General features: G+C 46.0%; 1 protein-coding gene across 1 annotated transcript in view; it reads right to left on the bottom strand.

The window, feature by feature from the left end:
- The window catches only part of LOC143277352 (uncharacterized), a 47330-nt gene extending 38769 nt beyond the window's left edge, over positions 1–8561 (bottom strand). Inside the window, exon 1 of the mRNA XM_076582136.1 lies at positions 8014–8561. The gene's annotated coding sequence lies outside the window, so the exon portion shown is untranslated. The remainder of the gene's footprint in view (positions 1–8013) is intronic.
- Positions 8562–24933: the final 16372 nt, after the last annotated feature.

Below are 24933 nucleotides of genomic sequence, written 5' to 3'. Positions count from 1 at the left end.
TCAGACATCACACACAAACACCAGGTATACCAAACATTACCTCCGACACTCAAACAGAAAGTCAATGCTGACCTCAGAGGCAAGACAAACTGGTTTGACACCAGTCAGAAAGTCAGAGAGAGTGAGAAAGGCTCCTGACAGAATGAGCAGTTATGCCAAAGAAACAGTGTGAAATCCACTGGAAGACTGATAGAGGTATGCTGTGGAAATAGGACAATGTTCATGTCTGTGTGAGTTATGTAGTTACCCATGCATGAAAAACAACAAGAAATAAATAATTGCATGAAGGATTAAGAGAGAGATAAGTTTGTATTTTACAATTTGTTGCTAAATCTAATAGTTAAATGTGACGGCACTTACAGTATATTTTCCATTCTTAGTTTAATCTGTGTTAGACTGCCTTGCCAGTAATCAAAGTCTACATTTTCAGCAAGCTAAACAGATTACAATATACAATAATCCATCCAACAGAATAGTAATCAATAGTTCCATGATTACTTTCATATATGTCTGGCCATGAAAACTGCAATATCTGAAAAAGGGATCTGGAGGGTTTCTTGTTTTGTTTTGTTTTGGTATGATTCAATCCATCTACACACAGACACAACAGTTTATATGTATGGATACTTAGGTATATATCTCTCCTTGAAATTTGAGTTTTGCCTTTGTTTGTAAATACATTGTTAGTAGAACTAGAATAAAATGTATTATTGTGTGCAATGAAACATTCCCGTTGTAAAATGAGGATTATCAAATGTATATTTGATGTTATTTGGTTTACATATTGTGTACAAAGTTGAACAAATGATTACCACATGTGGGTGGGTTTGAGTCAGGTCTGACTATATGGATGTACATGGTGAAACAGGAGGATAATGGTGATCACCAACGCTTTCATCGTATTGCCAACGATGCTGTTTGTTTCAACGATGGTAGTGATGTGTTCTGAGGGTGTTGGTAGTGGTGGTGGTGGTGGTAGTGGTGGTGGTGGTGGTGGTGGTGGTGGTAGTGGTGGTGGTGGTGGTGGTGTGGTGGTGGTGGTGGTAGTGGTAGTGGTGGTGGTGGTGGGGTGGTGGTAGTTGTAGTGGTGGTGGTGGTGGTGGTGGTGTGGTGGTGGTGGTGGTAGTGGTAGTGGTGGTGGTCGGGGGTGGTGGTGGTGGTGGTGGTGGTGTGGTGGTGGTGGTGGTAGTGGTAGTGGTGGTGGTGGTGGGGGGGTGGTAGTGGTGGAGGTGGTGCAAGAAAGTAAGTCATGTCTGACTGGACTTTTATTCTAATGCTGAAGGAATGACGACCTCCGATACTGACAACGACGAGGACGACGATGATGTGAGTAATGGTGATGTAGATGATATTGCCTTAGGCCTATGATTGTGGGCCTGTGTCCTTGCAATCTCCGCCAAACAAACACACATTTCTCACCCCATTCAGTGTGGTCACCAACACTGACACAGCGACAGGAAACATCAGATGTTCCCTGCCATCTACTTCAGCACCCCTTTGACACACACACACACAAGGCATGCAGTCAGACACCCAGCCATGGACTTCATCTGTCACTGTTCCCCACAAGATGGCTGAACCCATGGTGTCACGGATGACTGTGCCACATGTGTCACAAAGATTGGAGGAGCTGGAACGCATTTACTCGTTCCAGAAATTGGAGTTCTCCTGTACCAAGAAGCTAAACACCTTCACCACAGTCATCGCTAACCTTGGTTCTTCTGTGCAAAAGCTGACACTTCAGTGAGTTTCTCATAGAAAGAAAGAGAGGGAAAGTAAGAGAGGGAAAGAAAGAGAGGGAGAGAAAGAAAGAGTAAGATAAAGAGAGGGGGTGGACAAAGAGAGAAAGTGGGTGACATATAGAGACAGACAGACAGAGAGAGAGAGAGAAGGGGGGTGGGGGTGGACAAAGAGAGAAAGTGGGTGACATATAGAGACAGAGAGAGAGAGAGAGAGGGGGGGGGGGGGGGGAGTTCCAAAGGAAGTAGCCCAGAAAAAGCAGACCAACAACATGCTGACCTGTGATGAAATGAATGCCATCACCAAGGAACACTTGAAGTGACAGGTCTAAGCCACAGAGCACAGTAATGATGCCTGCCGTCCACTGGGACGAGTGGCCAGTTACACACACCTCTATCAACCTGTACCAGCCTTGTCACAGTGGTCCATGACACACACCTCTATCAGCCTTCCCACAGTGATCCATGACACACACCTCTATCAGCCTTGTCACAGTGGTCCATGACACACACCTCTATCAGCCTTGTCACAGTGATCCATGACACACACCTCTATCAGCCTATACCAGCCTTGTCACAGTGGTCCATGACACACACCTCTATCAGCCTTGTCACAGTGGTCCATGACACACACCTCTATCAGCCTATATCAGCCTTGTCACAGTGATCCATGACACACACCTCTATCAGCCTATACCAGCCTTGTCACAGTGGTCCATGACACACACCTCTATCAGCCTTCCCACAGTGATCCATGACACACACCTCTATCAGCCTATACCAGCCTTGTCACAGTGATCCATGACACACACCTCTATCAGCCTTGTCACAGTGGTCCATGACACACACCTCTATCAGCCTATACCAGCCTTGTCACAGTGATCCATGACACACACCTCTATCAGCCTTGTCACAGTGGTCCATGACACACACCTCTATCAGCCTTGTCACAGTGGTCCATGACACACACCTCTATCAGCCTTGTCACAGTGGTCCATGACACACACCTCTATCAACCTGTACCAGCCTTGTCACAGTGGTCCATGACACACACCTCTATCAACCTGTACCAGCCTTGTCACAGTGGTCCATGGCACACACCTCTATCAGCCTATACCAGCCTTCCCACAGTGATCCATGACACACACCTCTATCAGCCTATACCAGCCTTCCCACAGTGATCCATGACACACACCTCTATCAGCCTATACCAGCCTTCCCACAGTGATCCATGACACACACCTCTATCAGCCTATACCAGCCTTCCCACAGTGATCCATGACACACACCTCTATCAGCCTATACCAGCCTTGTCACAGTGATCCATGACACACCTCTATCAGCCTATATCAGCCTTCCCACAGTGATCCATGACACACACCTCTATCAGCCTATATCAGCCTTGTCAAAGTGATCCATGACACACACCTCTATCAGCCTTCCCACAGTGATCCATGACACACCTCTATCAGCCTATATCAGCCTTCCCACAGTGATCCATGACACACCTCTATCAGCCTATATCAGCCTTGTCACAGTGGTCCATGTCACACACCTCTACCAGCCTTCCCACAGTGATCCATGACACACAGTTCTATCAGCCTTGTCACAGTGATCCATGACACACACCTCTATCAGCCTTGTCACAGTGATCAATGACACACACCTCTATCAGCCTTCCCACAGTGATCAATGACACACACCTCTATCAGCCTTCCCACAGTGATCCATGACACACAGTTCTATCAGCCTGCACCAGCCTTGTCACAGTGATCCATGACACACAGTTCTATCAGCCTATACCAGCCTTGTCACAGTGATCCATGACACACAGTTCTATCAGCCTATACCAGCCTTATCACAGTGATCCATGACACACAGTTCTATCAGCCTATACCAGCCTTATCACAGTGATCCATGACACACAGTTCTATCAGCCTATACCAGCCTTATCACAGTGATCCATGACACACACCTCTAGCAGCCTATACCAGCCTTGCCACTATTACTTTTATATTTGAGTTTGCCTGTTTGTGAGATGCTGAAACCAAATCTATCAGTGATCATCTTTTAGGTATCATGAACTTCCCGACCCCCATCGTGTATACGTAGATCACGTGACAGAATTGACCAACCTAGTCCCACCAACAACTGTACACACAAATGACGACATTTCATAGCACAGTTTCAGTTTTATATCTCACCAACAACTGTACACACAAATGACGACATTTCATTGCACAGTTTCAGTTTTATATCTCACCAACAACTGTACACACAAATGACGACATTTCATTGCACAGTTTCAGTTTTATATCTCACCAACAACTGTACACACAAATGACAACATTTCATTGCACAGTTTCAGTTTTATATCTCAAGGTGGTGTCACTGTGTTCGGATAAGTTCATATACGCTACACCACATCTGCTAGGCAGATGCCTGACCAGCAGCATAACCCAACGCACTTAACCAGGCCTTGAGTGCATGCATATATATATATATATATATATAATATATATATATATATATATATATATATATATATATATATATTTGTGTACCTATCCGAGAAGATTTCTTCTACAGAATTTTGCCAGAGGACAACACTCTCTTTGCCATGGATTCTTTATCATTTCGCCAAGTGCGTGTTGCACATGGGACGTCGGTTTATCACCTCGCCAGAACGACTAGACCGAATTATCGTCTCATCATAATGACCAGAGAGAATTATCGTCTCATCATAATGACCAGACGCTCAGTGTGATTTTCCAGTCACACTTGGGAGAAAGGGAGAGAGCGGGATTCAGACCCGGACCCCCACGGACACTGTTTTTGTGGACGAGCGTCTTAACCGTTCTGCCACCTTCCTCATTGCAACGTGGCATGAATATGTGAACTGTCAGCAAACGAGATCACACCGATCGTCATTACAGAATGCCACACTACGTGTGACCAAAGTAGGTACCAGGGGAAAAGGAGGGGGGAGGGGGTGGCGTTGTTGATTTTTGAACAATGATGTTCCCCTATATGTTCTGTGTGAAGGTTTATAAAAGCCTGTTTCATTTCTTTACTCTCACCAGTATGGTGCCTGTCCTGAGAATTTGTTAACCACCCGTCTCTCCCTTATTCTCGTTTGGTGACTAACACAGCTATTCCTGTATCCCAATCAGTGAGTTACCTTGGTGTCAGTTAACACTGGTATCCCTGTCTCCCAATTATTGAGTTGCCATGGTGTCAGTCAACACAGCTATTCCTGTCTCCCAATCAGTGTAGAGCCTTGGTGTCAGTCAACACTGCTATCCCTGTCTCCCAATCAGTGAGTTGTCTTGGTGTCAGTCAACACTGCTATCTCTGTCTCCCAATCAGTGAGTTGTCTTGGTGTCAGTCAACACTGCTATCCCTGTCTCCCAATCAGTGTAGAGTCTTGGTGTCAGTCAACACTGCTTTCCCTGTCTCCCAATCAGTGAGTTGCATTGGTATCACTCCTGACAACAGTCCTTTCGGCAACACATTTCTAGCATTTGCAAATCATTTTATCTTCAATTGTGGAGAATTAGTTCCATTCACCATTACCTGTCTATGGAAGCAACCAAAACATTAGTCTTTGCTTTTGTTTTGTTGAGGATTGATTACTGCAACTCTGTTCTTGCTGGTATTCCAAAGCATCACTTGACAAACTCCAAAGAGTTCAGAACAATGCTACTCAACTTATTTTCAAGTCCTCAAAATTTGAACATGTTACTCCTCTTTTCCATTCTCTTTGCTTGCAGTCTCTTTAAAAAAAAAAAGAAAAAAAAAGAATTCAAGCTTTCTGCTCTGACGTTTTCTGTCCTTTCATGCTGTGGCCCTCGCTACCTCCCGAAGTGTACATTCCAACTCATCACCTTCGTTCTGCTTCTGTTGAAAATCCCTGTCGTATAGAAGAAGCAACAGGGTCAGCACTCTTTCTCTTTCCAGGCCCCCTCTTTGTGGAACGAACTACCAGAAAAATTGTGACATTCAGCCTTGCCAAGTTCCTCTAAGCCTGCTCTGAAAACACATCTTTTCCAACAACAGTAACTTTTCCAGCACTGGTCTTGGTATGACCTGGTTCTAAATGCATTTTATTGTGGGGGAAGCCGTTTGCAATCTCTGTGAGTGGTGGGGTGCTTGCGGCTGGGTGTGTGCATGTGTGAGTGTGTGTTACAGGAATGTGTTTTCTTGAGGGCGTTATGGGTGGTTGGGTGGTTTCTAATGTTCAGTTGCGTGAATGTATTCTGACACGCATTTCTCTTTGTGTGTGTTTGGGGGGGGGGGGCGGGGGCGGGGGGGGATGCGGAGGATAGGGGAGGGTGTGTGTGTGTGTTGGGGGTGGTTGTGGAGGGGAAAGAGGTGAGGAGGGTGTGGGCAAGGAAATGTAAAGCGCTCAGAGCAGTACTTCTGGAGAAAAAATACGCTCTATGATCCATTATGATTATTAGTATTAGTATTATGATTACCATTGTCATTATATGAAGTTCAGTTTGCCGTGGCTTTCCCATAAAGTTGGATAATCTAACTAAGAGCTGTAAATGTCAAAGTTAATCCAAGCAACGTTTGGGTTTATCAATAACCACGGATCAGTTGAGAAGTGGTTTCTACTGCCCAGTGTGAAGGCAGCCATAGGCAAGGCGTTTTGAAGTTGTCTGTGTGTCTCCGGATTTTGTTTGTTGTTGATTTTTCATGTGTGGAGAAGGTGGAGTTAAAATGTGAACTCCTCAGCCCCGCTTACGTTTATGCCATTGTTTGCTGGATTTTTTAACTTACTTTTTGTTAGAACCCATTGAAACTGCTGAGAAATTCATCTCATCGAAGAGCTGGGTCACTCCTAGTTCAAAAGACCAGCCATGGATGAAGAGGGGAACTTGTCCCATGTCCTGGGGTAGGACGGGGGTTCCCTGTCGAGAGGGAATCGCCCAAGGGACATTGCCCCTGTCCAATGCAGAGAGCATTGAAGCTTGATTTGAACCAACATCAATTCTGTGGGAGTGAGAGCTTCCCTTTATTGGGAACACTGGTCATCTGACTGGGCTGTGTGTTTTCTTGTTTCTTTTTTTACCAGCTGTTGGGGCCATTTGTACAGCTCACATCACAGCAGCTTGCCCCCAAGTGAAGAGTCACAAATGTAGTTATATGGAGTGTTATACAAGTTATTCTCTCTGTTCTTCCAGCATAACTGTTTGGCATAGAAGTCACCACACATGACAGCATTACGTTTTGCAGTGAACAGTTCTGTGTCTTTTCTTTTCCAGTTGTTCATATGTGTCCAGTGTGTGGTCACCCCATGAAAAGAAGTGTATGTGGAGGGGGCGAGGGGAGAGAGAGAGAGACAGAGAGAGACAGAGAGAGACAGACAGACAGAGAGAGAGAGAGAGACAGAGACAGACAGAGAGAGAGAGAGAGAGAGAGAGAGAGAGAGAGAATTGCCATTCAACAATGATTTACACATGCAAGCTTGTGCAAGTTTCTCTCTCTCCCATACTTGTCCATACAGGCACTGCTGTTTAGGTGGTAAAGGAAGGGGTACTATGTCTTCTGTTGTGCAGAGTGTCGGGGGGGGGGGGGGGGGGGGGGGGGGGGGGCGCGCGTATGTGTGTGTGTGTGTCTGTGTGTGTGTCTCTGTGTGTGCGCGCGCTTGTGGTGCGCGTGTGTGTCTGTCTGTCTGTGTAATGTGTGTGTGTGTGTAATGTGTGTGTGTGTGTGTGTGTGAGAGAGAGAGAGAGAGAGAGAGAGAGAGAGAGAGAGAGAGAGAGAGAGAGCACAGCTCTACAGCAAAACTAGGCAAGTTAAATAACAGGTGAAACAAGACAAGACAAGACAAGACAAAGTAAGGCAGGACACACCAACACAGAACAAGGCAAGGCAAGACAAGACAAAGGCAGGACATACCAACACAGAACAAGGCAAGGCAAGGGAGCACAAAACAAAACCAAGGCAGGACAAGGCAAGGCAAGGGAGCACAAAACAAAACCAAGGCAGGACAAGGCAAGGCAAGGGAGCACAAAACAAAACCAAGGCAGGACAAGGCAAGGCAAGGGAGCACAAAACAAAACCAAGGCAGGACAAGGCAAGGCAAGGCAGACGAAACAAGGAAATGGGAAGTTTGCCAAGGCAAAGGAAGACGGAAAAGATCCATGATATGTCAAGGAAAGGCAGTGACATGGCATGATATGACAGGACACACCATGGCAAGACAACAATGGCTTGGCATTACATGGTAAATATGACATGAAACAGCACCACACATTGTTACCTGCTCTGTGGAGAAATGGAGGCAAAACTGCACACTGCAATCAGTTCTGGGAACAGGTGATGACAACACAGGTATCAGTTCTGGGAACAGGTGATGACAGCACAGGTATCTGTTCTGGGAACAGGTGATGACAACACAGGTATCAGTTCTGTGAACAGGTGATGACAACACAGGTATCAGTTCTGGGAACAGGTGATGACAGCACAGGTATCTGTTCTGGGAACAGGTGATGACAGTACAGGTATCAGTTCTGGGAACAGGTGATGACAGTACAGGTATCTGTTCTGGGAACAGGTGATGACAGTACAGGTATCAGTTCTGGGAACAGGTGATGACAGTACAGGTATCTGTTCTGGGAACAGGTGATGACAACACAGGTATCTGTTCTGGGAACAGGTGATGACAACACAGGTAACAGTTCTGGGAACAGGTGATGACCGCACAGGTACCAGTTCTGTGACGACAGCAAGGTAGAGGTAAGTGTTCAGGTTCACACAATACAGCACACGGACTGTCGTCTCATGAGGTGTCTGCACCCTGCTCTCACCACGTCAGGCAGTATATAGTGTGCAGCCAAGCCACGCCTCCATGCAGTGACCCAACCACACATCCAATGTGCTAACGGTGTGAAGATCATGAATATTAACCAGCTTGAACCAGCTAGACTCACACAGCCACTTGCCAGCTCAATGGTCTGCCCCCTTATTACCGACCCCCTCTCTCTGTACCTGCACTCCACCCACCTCCCCACCTGTCCCCCATTGCAGCCCCTCCACCTTACCCACCTGCCCCCCATTGCAGCCCCTCCACCTTACCCACCTGCCCCCCGTTGCAGCCCCTCCACCTTACCCACCTGCCCCCCGTTGCAGCCCCTCCACCTTACCCACCACCCAACCTGAAGCCTGGGTCCCGCACTTGTAGTGTGACACGACTTCACGTGTGTGGTGTACCTTCACGTGTGTGGTGTACCTTCACGTGTCTGGTGTACCTTCACGTGTCTGGTGTACCTTCACAAACATGAAGCGATAGAAACACTGTGAAGTATCAAATGATTACAGTTTAAAAGTCTAATCTGATTTCCTCCTCACACACACACACACACACACACACACACACACACACACACACACACACACATATATATATATATATATATATATATATATATATATATTGATAATATTTTATTTTTATATAGCGCTATAATACAAGCCATGTTTCTGTGGAGTAGAGGTCGGAGTAGTGTTCCGCCCATCTCTCCATCTGCTGGCTAGGATCGTTGATTATTTCCCCAGTGGAGGATTTGAGGGGGGCAGTCTTGCTCTGTGTTGGTCCCAGTGCCTTCTTGATGCCATCATACATCCCTCGGATGTTGCCTCTTTCAGCAGCATTCTGTATCTCTTCGCTGAGCTCTGCCCAATACTCATTTCCACATCGCCTGGCGTTAAGCTGAACCTTACCCCTGGCGGCCCTGAGGATTTGCAGGTTCTTCTCACTGGGTGACCGTTTGAATTCAGTGAGTGCAGCGTGCTTGGCCTCAATACTGGGAGTCATCTCTGATGATTTGGCCTCAAACCAGTCATGGGACTTCGCGGTTTTCTTCCCAAAGGTGGCCATAGCAATGCAGCACATGGTGTCTTTTAGCGTTTCCCATCTTTCTGTGGCAGAGTCTCTGGGCTACAATGCATCGAATTAACTCTCAAAGGCCTCTGCGAACTGTTCTACAAGGTCTGGCTGAGACATCTTGCTGACGTCAATGCGAGGGTTCCCTTGTTTCTTTGAGCAGTGGAACTTCTTTGGTTGCAGTCTGATCTTGCAGCATACCAGAGAGTGGTCCGTGTCGCAGTCTGCGCTGTGGTAAGAGCGAGTGTGGAGAAGGTTTTTGATGGCAGCTCGTCTTACTAGGATCAGATCCAGTTGGTGCCAATGTTCTAAGCGCGGGTACCTCCAGGAGACTTTGTGTTGGGGCTTCGTCTTGAACAAGGAGTTGGCGATGCACAGTTCATGGCAGGTACAAAACTCAAGCAGTCGCTGTCCGTTCTCATTCATTTTCCCCACTCCAAAGAAACTGAGACAGGAGGGCCACGAATCGTTGTCTGCACCCACTCTGGCATTGAAGTCGCCCAGGAGAACATGTTGTTCTGTCCTGGGGATGTTCCTTATGGTTGATGCGAGATTTTCGTAGAACTCATCCTTGGCGTCTGCAGATGTGGACAGAGTTGGAGCATATGCGCTGACGAGAGTGACATAGCCTTCGGAGGTGTTGAGGCGGAGAGTCAGGAGTCGTTCTGAACTGCCGCTGCCTGGTTCGATCATGTTCAGCAGGCTGTTCCTGACTGCAAAGCCTACTCCGTACTCTCCTGGGGCATCAGACCTCTTTCCTTGCCAGAAGAAGGTGTAGTCCCTCTCCTTTAGTGTTCCTGAGTCAGCCAGCCGTGTTTCCTGCACAGTGGCAATGTCCACATTTAGTCTCTTCAGCTCGCTGTTTATGACGGCCGTCTTTTTGGCGTCACTGATGTCTTGCAGATCTTGGGAGGCATCATTGTCCGGACATCCCAACAGGCCAGTTTCATTGTTGATCCGTTTCTTTAAGTTTTCTTTTTGCCTGGTGCGGAAATTAACGACCTGCTTGTCGGTTATTCTCCTAATTTTCATACACCCATAGATGAAGGCAGGTCGTGGCAGGACAGCACCTAATTGGCTGGGGGCTGCCCAGCTTGGGCGGGCGGTAGCTGTCCAGTGGGAAGCGAGGGTCCCTCCCACCGTCAAAAGCAACCCCTGGCGTCGGCTCTACGCCAACTGAGCGCTAACTTATAACCGGTATCTGTTGCTTCACGTGTTGTTCCGACGCTAGTGCTAGTAGCGAAGCTGGAGTGTCCTCTCCTGGTTGTTGGTGCAAGGTGCAAGGTGTTTGTGGATGGATGGACTGATATAAGCCTGGACAATGTAATATGGAAGACAGGCTGTTGCCCATGCAGCTTGTCCCCCCTCTCCACCTCGCTGACAGATCCAAAGGAACAGCAAGGCTGTTACGTTTTGGTGCCAACGCGGCCGCAGGAGCTGCCGGAAAGTGACAAAGTTTTCCATCCAACCGCCTTAGGGGCCCCGCACCGGATTTTCTGTCAGGGTTTACTCCCTTAGCTAGGTGGCCGCAGGTAGCTCTCCAGAGCTGGCGCCCTTTGATGGGTCATTTATTTCCACCAGGGTGTCTAGCCACCCTCCTCACCATCCTCCTGAGAGGACTGGTGGGGGTGCTGGTTTAGTCGCCAGCAATTCGACCCTGTGACAGGTAGTACTGGGATCCAGGTTACCAGTAGCAGATATATCTGTCTGACCTGACACTGAAAATGATACCAATAACATGAAAAACTAAACCTAAATAGTGATAACGATGATAGGCATATATAGATAAAATGAATATAAACAGATTGAAAAAAAAAATGTGCACGTTGACATAAGTGTACAAACTCAATGCAGGCGCGCACCGGCACAACTCACACACACACACACACACACACACACACACACACACACACACACACACACACACACACACACACACACACACACACACACACTGATACACACACACTTTATTTATATATATATATATATATATATATATATATATATATATATATATATATATATATATATATATATATATATGATAATCATGATGATGACGATGCAATGACATACTCAATTTCATAACCACGTATACTATATCCTACCTAAGACATCTAATCTTACATCCCACCCATAAAAATCTTTAAACTAGGATTGCATAGTGAGGATCTGCTGACATAGCTATACATATACTGATTCAGCATGGTTACTGAGAATCTTCCGTATGACGCCCCCCACCCCCTGCCCCCCGCCCACCCCTCCTCAGTGTTCCCAATTGTGTCTCAGTTCGAGATGAGGATAATTTCAGATACTGTCTGGCACTTGATTGGCGATTCCGGTATCCACTGTCGCCTGTAGCTTTCTCGATCTTGACCTTCGCTCAACACAGACTTCTGGTGATCGTTAAGAATCACAGGGCTCCGGTTTAGAGGATATACTGGCTTTGAAGTTCATGACCATTATGCCTGTTGACTTGAGTCAGTCAGTTAGTTAGATATAATGTGTGTGTGTGTGTGTGTGTGTGTGTGTGTGTGTGTGTGTGTGTGTGTGTGTGTGTGTGTGTGTGTGTGTGTGTGTGTTAATGATCTTCATCCGGAACAGAAAAAAGAGAGAAGACGTATTCACCTGAGAGAAAAATCAAAACGATCTTTTCAGTTTGAGAGAAAAAAAAGAGAGAAAAAAAAGAAAGAAGTTGTGGGGTGAGGAGGCTCTACAAACACCGTATCTGTACCTGATTATATCTTGCTGACCAACACTTGGGGGGAATGGGGGCGGAGGGGTGGGGGCGGTGGGGGGAATGGGGGGTGGGGGTGGGGGCGGTGGGGGCGGTGGGGGAATGAGGGGTTGGGGGTGGGGGTGGGGGCGGTGGGGGGAATGGGGGGTTGGGGGTGGGGGTGGGGGTGGGAGTTCCAAAACGTGACAAAGGGGCGCAGCTCTATTTCTCTCTTGCAAAGAACAGAAGTTGAGCTTCAGTTGGTCCCTCCCTTTGTTAGTCTTGAGACAGAGTCAGCACGACTGACTGGGTTCTTTCACAATCCGCTCCTCTCTCTCTCTCTCTCTCTCTCTCTCTCTCTCTCTCTCTCTCTCTGCCACTCCGTCTCTCTGTCTGTGTCTGTGTCTGTCTGTCTGTCTCTAACTCCCTCCCACCATTTCTCTCTCTCTCTCTCTCAATCTGTGTGTGTGTGTGTGTGTGTGTGTGTGTGTGTGTGTGTGTGTGTGTGTGTGTGTGTGTGTGTGTCCTGTCTGTCTGTCTCTCTAACTCCCTGTCCCCATCTCTATCTCTAACTCCCTCCCTCTCTCTCCCTCCCTCTCTGTCTGTCTGTCTCCTTCTCCCCCCTCCCTCTCTGTCTGTCTGTCTCTCTAACTCCCTCTCCCCCATCTCTCTCTCCCCCCTCCCTCTCTGTCTGTCTGTCTCTCTAACTCCCTCTCCCCCATCTCTCTCTCCCCCCTCCCTCTCTGTCTGTCTGTCTCTCTAACTCCCTCTCCCCCATCTCTCTCTCTCCCCTCCCTCTCTGTCTGTCTGTCTCTCTAACTCCCTCTCCCCCATCTCTCTCTCCCCCCTCCCTCTCTGTCTGTATCTCTCTAACTCCCTTTATCCCTCCCTCTCTCTCTCTCAATCGCTGTCTGTCTGTCTGTGCCTGTGTCTGTTTCTGTCTGTCTGTCTGTCTCTAACTCACTCCTTCTCCCTCTGTCTCTCTCTTTCTCAATCTCTCTGTCTCTTTGTCTCTCTCTGTCTCTGCCTTTGACTGTCTGTCTCTCTGTGCTATGGCGAGTATGTCCTTTTTAAGGGCTATGACTCTCTGACGAACAAACGACCGGCATAAAGCATTCTCCTTCCAAGTCTCTCATACTGTCTGACTGCCAGTGTCTGTCACTGTGTGGTTACATCTCTCTTTCTTCCCCTCTCTGTCTAGTTTTTCCATACATGTAGTGTGTGTGGGGGGTGGGTGGGTGGGGGCTGCGGGGGGGGGGTGGAGGTGTTGGTGGTGGTGTTTGTATATTTGTGTGTGCGCACCATGTGTGTGTGTGTGTGTGTGTGTGTGTGAGTCTGTCTGTCTGTCTGTATATTTGTGTGTGCGCACTATGTGTGTGTGTGTGTGTGTGTGTGTGTGTGTGTGTGTGTGTGTGTGTGTGTGTGTAAGCCTGATGTGTGTATCTGTGCGTGCATGCGTGCGTGTGCGTGTACGTATATGCATGCGTGCGTGTGTCTTTATGTGTGTCAGTGTGGTAGGACGAGGTGGGTATAGTTCTTGTTGTGTTATACATGTATGTTTTGAGAAGATCCTTGCAGACTCGTACCACGCCCACGTCCAACTTTCCATACATTTTCCCCCCATTCTATTCAAGCAAAAACCTGAGGACTGAGAAACCACCAGCTTGCTATACAAAATTAGTAACCTCTACTTTCTTCCGTACAAAACTTGATGCACTGAAGACAAAGTATAGTAAAAATGTTACATGCATCTGTGGCAAGTAGTTCAGCTTGCATCATTGTTTGTTTCACTGTCAGCAGTTACGTACCTTCTTGCCCAAGTATTTCAAAGAGAATAACTGCAGATGATTTTTGGAAAGTAATTTCTGACGAGGTTCGTATGGTCGAACTTTCATAGACATTAGTTCATAGATCTGTTTCTACATTCCTTAAATGTACTTTGGAATTGTGTTAATGGCTTCTGATTATTATCATCATTATTGAATTGTTACTGTTAAATGAAACTGCATGTTAGTTGTGCATTTTTTGGTAGTTTTCTACCTTTTCTGTTTTCATCTTCCCTCCTCCCCCCCTACCCCCCACCCACCCACCACCCTTTTATTTATTTTAATCGTCTAATATCACTGATAGTGAAAAACGCTAAACTAAAGATGGAACACAAACACACACATGCATGCACACAACATCAGCAAGAACAACACCAACAACAATAATACAAGATAAGAGAATACTTTAATCACTAACAGAGACACTGCTGATAGAAAGGGCATTTGATTTACACAAGAAAAGATTTGATCAAGCATCCACCTTGCAAGATCTGAATACATAAATAAACATGCTTAATTAACACAGTGTCATAAAATACATCGTATGAAAAATAAGAAAGAAAGGAATATAAAGTACAGAAATACTAACACAATGGTTAGTTTCAATTTACTGATCATACATCAAAGAAACGTATAATTATATAAATATATACATAAATAAGACATATATACAAATATACAAAGACATAATATGTGATCGTTTCTTTCTATTATCATATTTACATACTTTCCCACCACTTTAACCTAACTAGAAGCCTGATTGGAATCCAGTCTGTTCTGTTCTCCATCGGACACGGGTATACAACAGCCGGTCACACTGTGCACTGTCTGACCCTGGCCACTTGTTTGTAGGAAACCTTTCTCGCTCAGTGGTCACAACGACGGACCGTCCGAGTGCACACAGTCAGTTAGCACTGAGCTTTGCTGTGCAGACCCCATGCTGTGGTATAGCACGGCATGACTGACGATGGTGGTAAAGCAAAAAACACAGCACACAGTGCAGCTTCTTCGTTGCTTGCTATTAAGTTGGGTTTCAATTACCGTGGTGTTGCCATAGTGTGTTTAAATTACCGTGGTGTTGCCATAGTGTGTTTGAATTACCGTGGTTTTGTCATAGTTTGTTTAAATTACTGTCGTGTTGCCATAGTGTGATTAAATTACCGTGGTGTTACAGACATTGTATCTCAGTTTGAAGAATACTCAGGTCTGAAATTAAATAAAAGTAAATCAGAGGGAATGTGGCTGGGGTCAAGAAAGCATGAAACAGGCGACATAAATAGCATTCCCATAAGACCTGACAGGCTGAAAATTCTGGGGATATATTTCTCAGCAGACAAAGAAATTTCGGAACTGGAAGAAAACTGGAAATCTAAAATCGAAAAACTATGGTGATTAAACGATGGGAACGAAGAAACCCATCACTATACGGTAAGGTTATCTTGGCAAAGACGTTTTTGTTGTCACAGTTCTCACACGTCCTGCAAGTATCGGCTTTACCAGTCAAAGTCCTCAGCACCATTAACACACTTATGTACAGGTTTTTGTGGAAAAAAAAGTTTAATAATAAAAAAGCTTTTGAAAAAATAAAAAGAGGCGTCCTCAGCCTTGACAAAGAAGATGGTGGCTTGAATATGATCAACGTCGAACACCAGCAGCAAATGTTCCTGGTCAAATGGGCAGCTAGACTCCTCAGAGAGACAAAAGCGCATTGGAGCATTCTTGCAAGACAAAATATGTCACCTTTCAAGGACAGTTATTGCAGTTTTAGCTGTAATATCTTACCTAAAGACATCAAAAAGCTGGAAAATGTTAAGTCATTCTTCTGGAGAGAGGTAATAAAAGCAGTAGCCGTTCTCAACGAAGACAGACCGATAGAAAATATAAAAACGGAACCGCTATGGAACAACAAAAATGTAAAATACAAAGGTAATGTGTTACACTTTCCCAAATGGAGCAAAAAAGGCATTCTTATCGTGCAGGATCTTTGGCAGCATGGAAATGTAATGACATACGAAGAAGTAGAACGCAAACTGGGCACTGACCCGGGCCTTCTTTTCGAATACAATGCCATCATAAACGCAATACCACAACAATGGAAACAGCATCTATCCAACGATGCCCACAAAGAGGATGCCCCCAAAGACATTGCAACAACAGAGGGATACCTCACAACGTTATCTAACAAACAAATCCGAAAACACTTTGCCCTCAAACAAAACCATGAAATATGTGCAACACAATTTTGGAAGCGCAAACTAGACATCAATATCAAAGACTATTTCAACCTAGCTTATGAATGCACAAATGAATCCCGTCTGAGAATACTCCACTTCAAATTTATCCATAACATTTACCCAACGAATATTCTGCTTGCAAAAATGGGGGTGTCAAACACAAACACGTGCAACTGGTGTCAAGAAACTGATTACATTGAACACGCCTTTTACTCTTGCCCCAAACTATCTGACTTTTGGAAACATGTGAAACAGTTCATTCTCTCCCGTTACAATACACTGATCCCTATGAATGAAAAAGTAGCGTTGTTTGGTACAACGAAAATGGATATCCCAGATCATGAAAAGAGAAAACAAATCAACACGACTCTGTTGATAGCAAAACTGTCTATTTCTAAATTCAAATATGGTAAGTGTAAGAATCTGTATCTTATCTTTGAAACCGAGCTTAAATTACGTAAGATGTGATCTATGTCTACCAAGATACCTGAGCACTTGTACGGATCCATAAAAAAAACTCAAGTGGTCAATTTAAATGTGTACATTTAAAGACGTCCCGTAAAGCTAATGCCTCCAGAGAGAGAGAAAGAGAGAGAGAGAATGAGATCGTGTCTACCTCGCCTCTTTTAGACATTGTGTATGTGATTTTATATGTTACATGACCTTGACAATGTTTGAGCATGACAATGGTAAGAAGACAGATTACATGGGGAAGAAAGACAGAGAGAGAAAGAGAGAGAGAGGAAGAATAAAGAGATGAGAGAAGAAAAAAAAAGAGAAAGAGAAAGAAAAGACAACAGAAAGGAGAAAAATGATGATGGAAGGAACGAAAAGAAAGAAAAAAAGAGAGAACAAAAAAAAGAAAAAGAAAAAAAGAGAGAACAAAAAAAAAAAAAAAAAAAAAAAAGAAAGTGGGAAAGAACCTTCCAAGGATGCTGAAACTATCCTGCTCATTTGCAGAAATTTTACGCATCCACTGATTTCTCCTAAGAAAGATAAAAAAAAAAAAATAATTACCGTGGTGTTGCCATAGTGTGTTTATATTACTGTGATGTTGCCATAGTGTGTTTAAATTACCGTGGTGTTGCCATAGTGTGTTTAAATTACCGTGGTGTTGCCGTAGCGTGTTTAAATTACCGTGGTGTTGCCATAGTGTGTTTAAATCACCGTGGTGTTGCCATAGTGTGTTTAAATTACCGTGGTGTTGCCATAGTGTGTTTCAATTACTGTGGTGTTGCCATAGTGTGTTTAAATTACCGTGGTTTTATCATAGTGTGTTTAAATTACCGTGGTGTTGCCATAGTGTGTTTAAATTACCGTTTTTGTCAGGTCAGGTCATTAGATCTGCTACTGGTAACCTGTAATCCAGTACAACCTGTTCAGGGTCCGGTTGCCGACGACTAAACCGGCACTTCCACCGCTCCCTTCTGGGACTGGTGAGGCGGGTGGCTAGACACCCTTATGGAGATCCATAAAAGGGCGTCGGCTCAGGAGAGCCACCGACGGCCATCTAGCTCCACTGTGCTGTGTGCATGCCACACGCAGTTGGCCCCCGGGGTGTGTCTACCCATGTATGCGAAGTCTGGATCCGGCAGAATCTGCAGAAGAAACCTATCGGTTCAACGGAGAGGAAGGCGGTTACAGCAACGCACTGTGGAGTGCAGAGAGCAAGATGAGACACCGAAAGGATATCTTGGTCATCCACTGCATCCGTGCTCATCCTCCAGTCGTCTCGACTTAGTCTTGCCACTGGAATTTGGTGGACCCGGACGAGAGAGTGAGGTCGACGTTGCGCAACTCCTCTTCACTTTAAACAAACTCATCGCGCAAGTCATCAGTCATCCAAAATGACCTTTCATCCTTCATCATTTCATCACCCCCAAGTCCTGTGGCGACAGGCGAGCGACGAAACGACAGGTGTGGGTACACTGGCAGTCGCAGCCGCAGACCTGCACGCAGGCGGCTCAGGCCATAGGGTCGTTCTTCGTCGACAGGAGCAGCGATGGAGCTCGGCAGCCGTCTGAGCGTCTGAGCATCCCTCTTTAGGAATGCACTGCTCACCTCCCTGGCATGAGGAAGGGGCTAGAAAAGGTGCCCTAAAAATTGCCTGCTCCATATCACCCTGGACAGCATACCGCGGCTGGCGGGGACCCTACATCAGCGGTCGAAACAAAGAGAAAGAAAAGAAAAAAACAAGGATCGTTCCTCTCACCATTGGTGCTTGGAACATAAGGACTCTCCTGGACAGAGATAACGCGGACAGACCCCAAAGGAGAACAGCACTAGTTGCATCTGAACTCGCCAGATACATCATCGACATCGCAGCCTTGAGTGAGACTCGGCTTGCAGGCGAAGGCGAGCTCTGTGAACGGGGATCTGGTTACACCTTCTTCTGGAGTGGACGAGGAAGCGAAGAGCGACGTGAGGCTGGCGTTGGTTATGCAGTAAAAACAGCACTTGTCAGCAAGCTAGCTGGAATCCCAAAGGGAGTCAACGATAGGCTTATGACCATGAAACTCCCACTGGCATCTGGCCAGAAGCACCTCACCATTGTCAGTGCCTACGCCCCAACCATGACCAACCCGGATGAAGTGAAGGCGAAGTTCTACGAGGACCTTCACTCTGTCATTGCTGCCATCCCTAAAGCAGACAAGCTCATCATTCTTGGGGACTTCAATGCTAGAGTTGGCTCTGACTACATCTCCTGGGATGGAGTGATTGGAAAGCACGGTGTGGGCCACTGCAACCCAAATGGATTGCTTTTGCTTCAGACCTGTGCAGAGCACGAACTGCTGATAACCAACACAGTTTTCTGCCTCCCTACCCGTAACAGGACGTCATGGATGCACCCTCGCTCAAAGCATTGGCATCTCATCGATTATGTCATCGTCAGGAAAAGGGATAGGCAAGATGTACGTGTAACAAAGACCATGTGCGGCGCCGAGTGTTGGACAGACCATCGCCTTGTAGTCTCGAAGTTGAATATTCGAATCCAACCCAAGAGACGCCCCCAAGGCCAGAAGGCTCCAAAACGTTCAACATCGCTAAGCTGAAAAGCATCACCATCAAACAGTCCTTTGTGGAGCTGCTGGAAGATCGTCTGGAATCCGCCTCTCTGGACAACCAGAATATGGAGTCTGACTGGAGGACCCTGCGTGAGCTGATCTATAGTACAGCTTCAGAGACCCTGGGACCCATGACCAGAAAGCACAAAGACTGGTTTGATGAAAACTGTGATGAAATCAAGCAGCTTCTGGATGAGAAACGCCGTCTGCATCAAGCCCACCCGAGCAACCCAAAGTCCACATCAAAAAAGGATGCATACAATGACATCCGCAGGACTGTTCAGCAAAAGTTACGCCAGATGCAGGATAAGTGGCTGAATGACAAAGCTGATGAGATCCAGGGATATGCTGACAGGCACGATATGAAGAGGTTCTATGATGCCTTAAAAGAAGTCTACGGCCCCACATCCTCAGGATCATCCCCCCTCCTCAGTGCAGATGGGAATACCTTGATCACCGAGAAGGAGAACATTCTCGAACGATGGGCTGAGCACTTCAACAGTGTCTTAAATCGCCCTTCCTCCATAAATGATGAAGCCATAGACCGTCTCCCACAAGTCCCCACCAACGAAGCACTGGACGATCCGCCAACACTTCTTGAGACCCAGAAAGCAATCCGTCTGCTATCCAGTGGCAAAGCACCTGGCTCAGACTCCATACCAGCAGAGGTCTACAAGGATGGAGGCACTGTGCTGACTGAGAAGCTTCATCAGCTGTACTCACTCATGTGGAAAGAAGAGACGATCCCCCAGGATTTCAAAGATGCATCTATCATTCACTTGTACAAGCGAAAGGGGAACCGGCAAGCCTGTGATAACCATCGGGGAATTTCCTTGCTCTCCATCGCAGGCAAGATACTTGCCAGGATCCTACTTAACCGCCTCACAGCACACCTTGACCAAGGTCATTTGCCTGAGAGCCAATGTGGATTCTGGAAAGAGCGCGGAACCACTGACATGGTGTTTGCTGCAAGGCAGCTGCAAGAGAAATGTCAGGAGCAAAATGCTGATCTGTTCTCCACCTATGTCGACCTCACTAAGGCCTTCGACACCGTGAGTAGAGAGGGACTGTGGAAGATCATGGCCAAGTACGGATGCCCTCGGAAATTTATTTCCTTGGTCAGCCAATTCCATGAAGGCATACAGGCTCGAGTCCAGGACAATGGTGAAACATCTGCTCCTTTTGCTGTCACAAATAGTGTCAAGCAAGGCTGCGTCCTGGCTCCGACGCTGTTCAGCCTCATGTTCTCTGCAATGCTTACTGATGCCTTCAGAGATGGCGATGTTGGAATCGGCCTAAAGTACCGAACAGATGGCAAGCTGTTTAACCTAAGAAGGCTTCAAGCAAAAACGAAGGTCATGACAGACATCATCAGAGACCTTTTGTTTGCTGATGATTGTGCCCTCAACGCTGGATCTGAAGCTGACATGCAACTCTGCGTCGACAAGTTTGCCACTGCCAGCAGGAACTTCGGCCTGACCATCAGCACGAGGAAAACTGAAGTTCTCCATCAGCCAGCCCCAGGGAAACCCTACGTTGAGCCCAACATCACAGTCAACGGTCAGAGACTCAGTGCGGTGGAGCGGTTCACATACCTTGGCAGCACACTGTCACGAAATGTGACAATCGACGATGAAGTGAACGTCAGGATTGCAAGAGCAAGCGCAGCTTTTGGTAGACTCAATGCAAATGTCTGGAACAGAAGAGGCATTAGTCTTGAGACCAAGCTAAAGGTCTACAGAGCAGTAGTTCTCCCCACACTACTGTACGCCTGCGAAACTTGGACAGTGTACCAACGACATGCCAAGAAGCTGAACCACTTCCACACAACATGCCTCAGGAAGCTACTGAACATCAAGTGGCAAGACAAGACCCCTGACACAGAGGTGCTCGCAAAAGCCACCCTTCCCAGCATCTTCACCATCCTGATGCAGTCCCAGCTTCGCTGGGCTGGACACGTGGCGCGCATGCCAGACCATCGGCTGCCCAAAAGGCTCTTCTATGGCGAGCTGCAACAAGGGAAGAGATCACACGGAGGTCAGAAGAAGCGCTTCAGAGATACTCTGAAAGTCTCTCTGAAAGCGTTTGATATCAACCCTGACTCCTGGGAGGAATCGACCGTGACAAATGGCGCGCTGCTGTGCACAAAGGCGCCAGGTTGTGCGAGGCCAGCAGGACTGCTGCAGCTGTTGAGAAGAGGCAGGCCAGAAAGTCACGGGCAAACAAGCTCCCTGACAATGATATGCCTGTCTTTGTCTGCCCCAACTGTCAGCGAACATTTCGTGCGCAGATTGGACTATTCAGCCATCTGCGCACTCACAGATAGATTCATGAGCATCCTTCCCCCCACCCCACCACCACCCTCCCCCCATCCCCCATCTGGATGACAACGATGGTCATCATCGATCTCGATGGACACACCACCAAATTACCGTGGTGTTGCCATAGTGTGTTTAAATTACTGTGGTGTTGCCATAGTGTGATTAAATTACCGTGGAGTTCCCATAGTGTGTTTAAATTACGGTGGTGTTGCCATAGTGTGTTTAACTTACTGTCGTGTTGCCATAGTGTGTTTAAATTACCGTGCCAGTGGTGTTGTCACAGTGTGTTTAAATTACCGTGGAGTTGCCAAAGTGTGTTTAAATTACTGTCGTGTTGCCATAGTGTGTTTAAATTACTGTCGTGTTGCCGTAGTGTGTTAAAATCACTGTCGTGTTGCCATAGTCTGTTTAAATTACTGTGTTGCCGTGATGTATTTAAAATACTGTGGTGTTGCTGTGATGTGTTTAAGTTACCATGGTGTTGCCATGATACGTATTAATTTCCACAGTGTTGCTATGATATGCTTAAATTACCATGGTGTTGCCATGATGTGTTTGAATGAGCATGGTGTTGCCATGATATGTGTAAATTGCCATAGCGTTGCCGGGAGTTGGCATGATGTGTTTGAATGACAATGGTGTTGCCATGATGTTTGAATGACAATGGTGTTGCCATGATGTGTTTGAATTACCATAGCATTGCCATGATATGTGTAAATGACCAGTGTTGCCATATGTGTAAATGACCATGGTGTTGCCATGATGAGTTTAAATGACCATGGTGTTGCCATGATGTTTAAATGACCATGGTGTTGCCATGATGAGTTTAAATGACCATGGTGTTGCCATGATGAGTGTAAATGACCATGGTGTTGCCATGATGAGTTTAAATGACCATGGTGTTGCCAGGTGTTGTCATCAAGTGTAAATTACCATGGTGTTGCCATGATGTGTTTGAATTACCATAGCGTTGCCAGGTGTTATCATGTGTTTGAATTACCATAGCGTTGCCAGGTGTTATCATGTGTTTGAATTACCATAGTGTTGCCATCATATGTGTAAAATACCATGGTGTTGCTGTGATGTGTTTGACTTACCACAGCGTTGCCATGTGTTGCTGATATCATTGTTAGAACTTGAGGAAGTCCTTTGAATGACTTGCCTGAACAAGGGCGTGAACCTTCTACTCCACTGGTTTGATGCCATGTCTGCTGATTTTGTGCCCCAGGAAAACAACTTTCTCTGCACCAAAAATACACTTACCCCTCTCTAAGTGTGCACCTGCCTTGCCAAGCCTATCAAACACTTCACCCAGGTGTTTGTAGGAATCGATCTCTGTGTCAGCTGTCACCAAAATTTAATCCAAATGGAAAGCTGTGCAGGGAACACCTTGGAGCAGGGTTTCCATAACCCTCTGAAACAGAGCAGGTGCTGATGAAACACGAAAGCGAGCCTTTTGTTTGTGAACATCAGTCTAAGAGTATGCACGTGACAAATCAAGTTTGTGGAAGACACACCTTTGCCTAGTTTAGCCAACAGATCATCAAGTGTCCGAATGGGGCACTGCTCAAGCTGAGAAACCTTGTTCACTGTGACTTCATAGTCCCGACGAGTGCGAACTGACCATTTACAGAATACTGTATTATCTCAATAAGAGAAATTCATGTCTGGTGTATTTTACATAAACAATACACGAAAATCACAGTCACTCAATGTAAACACGTAAAAGACATAAAATGCTGAAATGCTAAGTTGATAAGGATCTTTCGTACAATGATCATATCATACATACTTTCACAGTCATTCATCATAAATACATAAGGAGCATAAAATGCATAGATACAAAGTTGATGCTAATCAGTCTCATACAACAATCACAAATCAACCAGTGCGATAAGCACAGCAAGAGAAAATATAATACTACAGTTAAAACAACGACGTGCATAATTAAAACCAGTTGCTGTTCAACAGTATTTGAAATCCGTGCACAATTATATAATTCACATAACCTTGCATGCGCACGCACACACACACGCACACACACACACACACACACACACATGTACACAGCTCCCTCGCTCCCCCCCCACTCCCCACACACACATGCATAAATATAGATCTCCCAACAGACACGCACACACTCACACGCGCGCGGCGCGCACACACACACACAAACACAAGGGCCAATATTTAAAACGCTTGTGTGTTAATCAGTGAGTTATCTAAGAAATGAATGGACTGGGGTATAAAACTGTTTCGGGTTCTAAAGGTTTTCAGCTGTCATCACTTATGATCTTTGTTGATTTTTCTTTCACACGCCGTTTGTACATCTCATTCAGAGTTTCTTGTTTGACCCCAACTATTTGACTTCAGCACCGGAACTATGGGAGCAGCCCAATCTGATATGGTTACTGGCTCAGTTACAGTGTCTAGCACTCTCTGTAATTGGTCTTCAACCTTAGTTTTCATTGCATATGGCACTGACCCTGGTATGAAGAACATTAGCGTCTTGTCACCATCGACATGATCTTTAGCCTGCACCCCTTCTAGTTTGCCATCCCCATCCTTGAACAAATCAGGATGCTTGGAATGGATTGATCCTAGCTGCCCATCACTAACTTCCCTCACAAGACTAACAGTCACCAGTGTTAATCTGTCCATCATGTCTCGTCTCAATAAGTTGTGCTTGTGTTCTGTGACGAGGAGTGATATATTCACTTGTTTGGTTTTTGTGTTTCACGTTTGTGTTTTAAACCCCAAGTACACTTTCATAATGACCAGTCAATGACTTGATAGTTTCCTTTCATTTTCCCAGCCTCTCAGAACACCACAGTTTCTTAAGAGTATCATCTGACATGATTGTATAGGGAGAGTCTGTATCTGTCTCAAACGTAACCACTTGCCCTCCCACTTGTCACACCAGTGGGGCAACTTTCTCGTCAACACCCCCTTCCTAACCCACAGCACAAAAGACAGTGTGAACACAATCATAGTCATCATTAATATCATCATCCGCACCACGTTCACACTCCATCTTCTTCACATTCACACCACTGTTCTTTTGAAAACACATTTCTATATGTCCTTTTTTCCACACTGGAAACAGTTCCTGTCTTTGAACGGGCACTGACG

Source organism: Babylonia areolata, chromosome 34 (genome assembly GCF_041734735.1).
Source record: "Babylonia areolata isolate BAREFJ2019XMU chromosome 34, ASM4173473v1, whole genome shotgun sequence".
NCBI lineage: Eukaryota > Metazoa > Mollusca > Gastropoda > Neogastropoda > Buccinidae > Babylonia > Babylonia areolata.
Note: the sequence above shows the minus strand (reverse complement) of the source record. Positions and strands in the feature narration are given on the sequence as shown.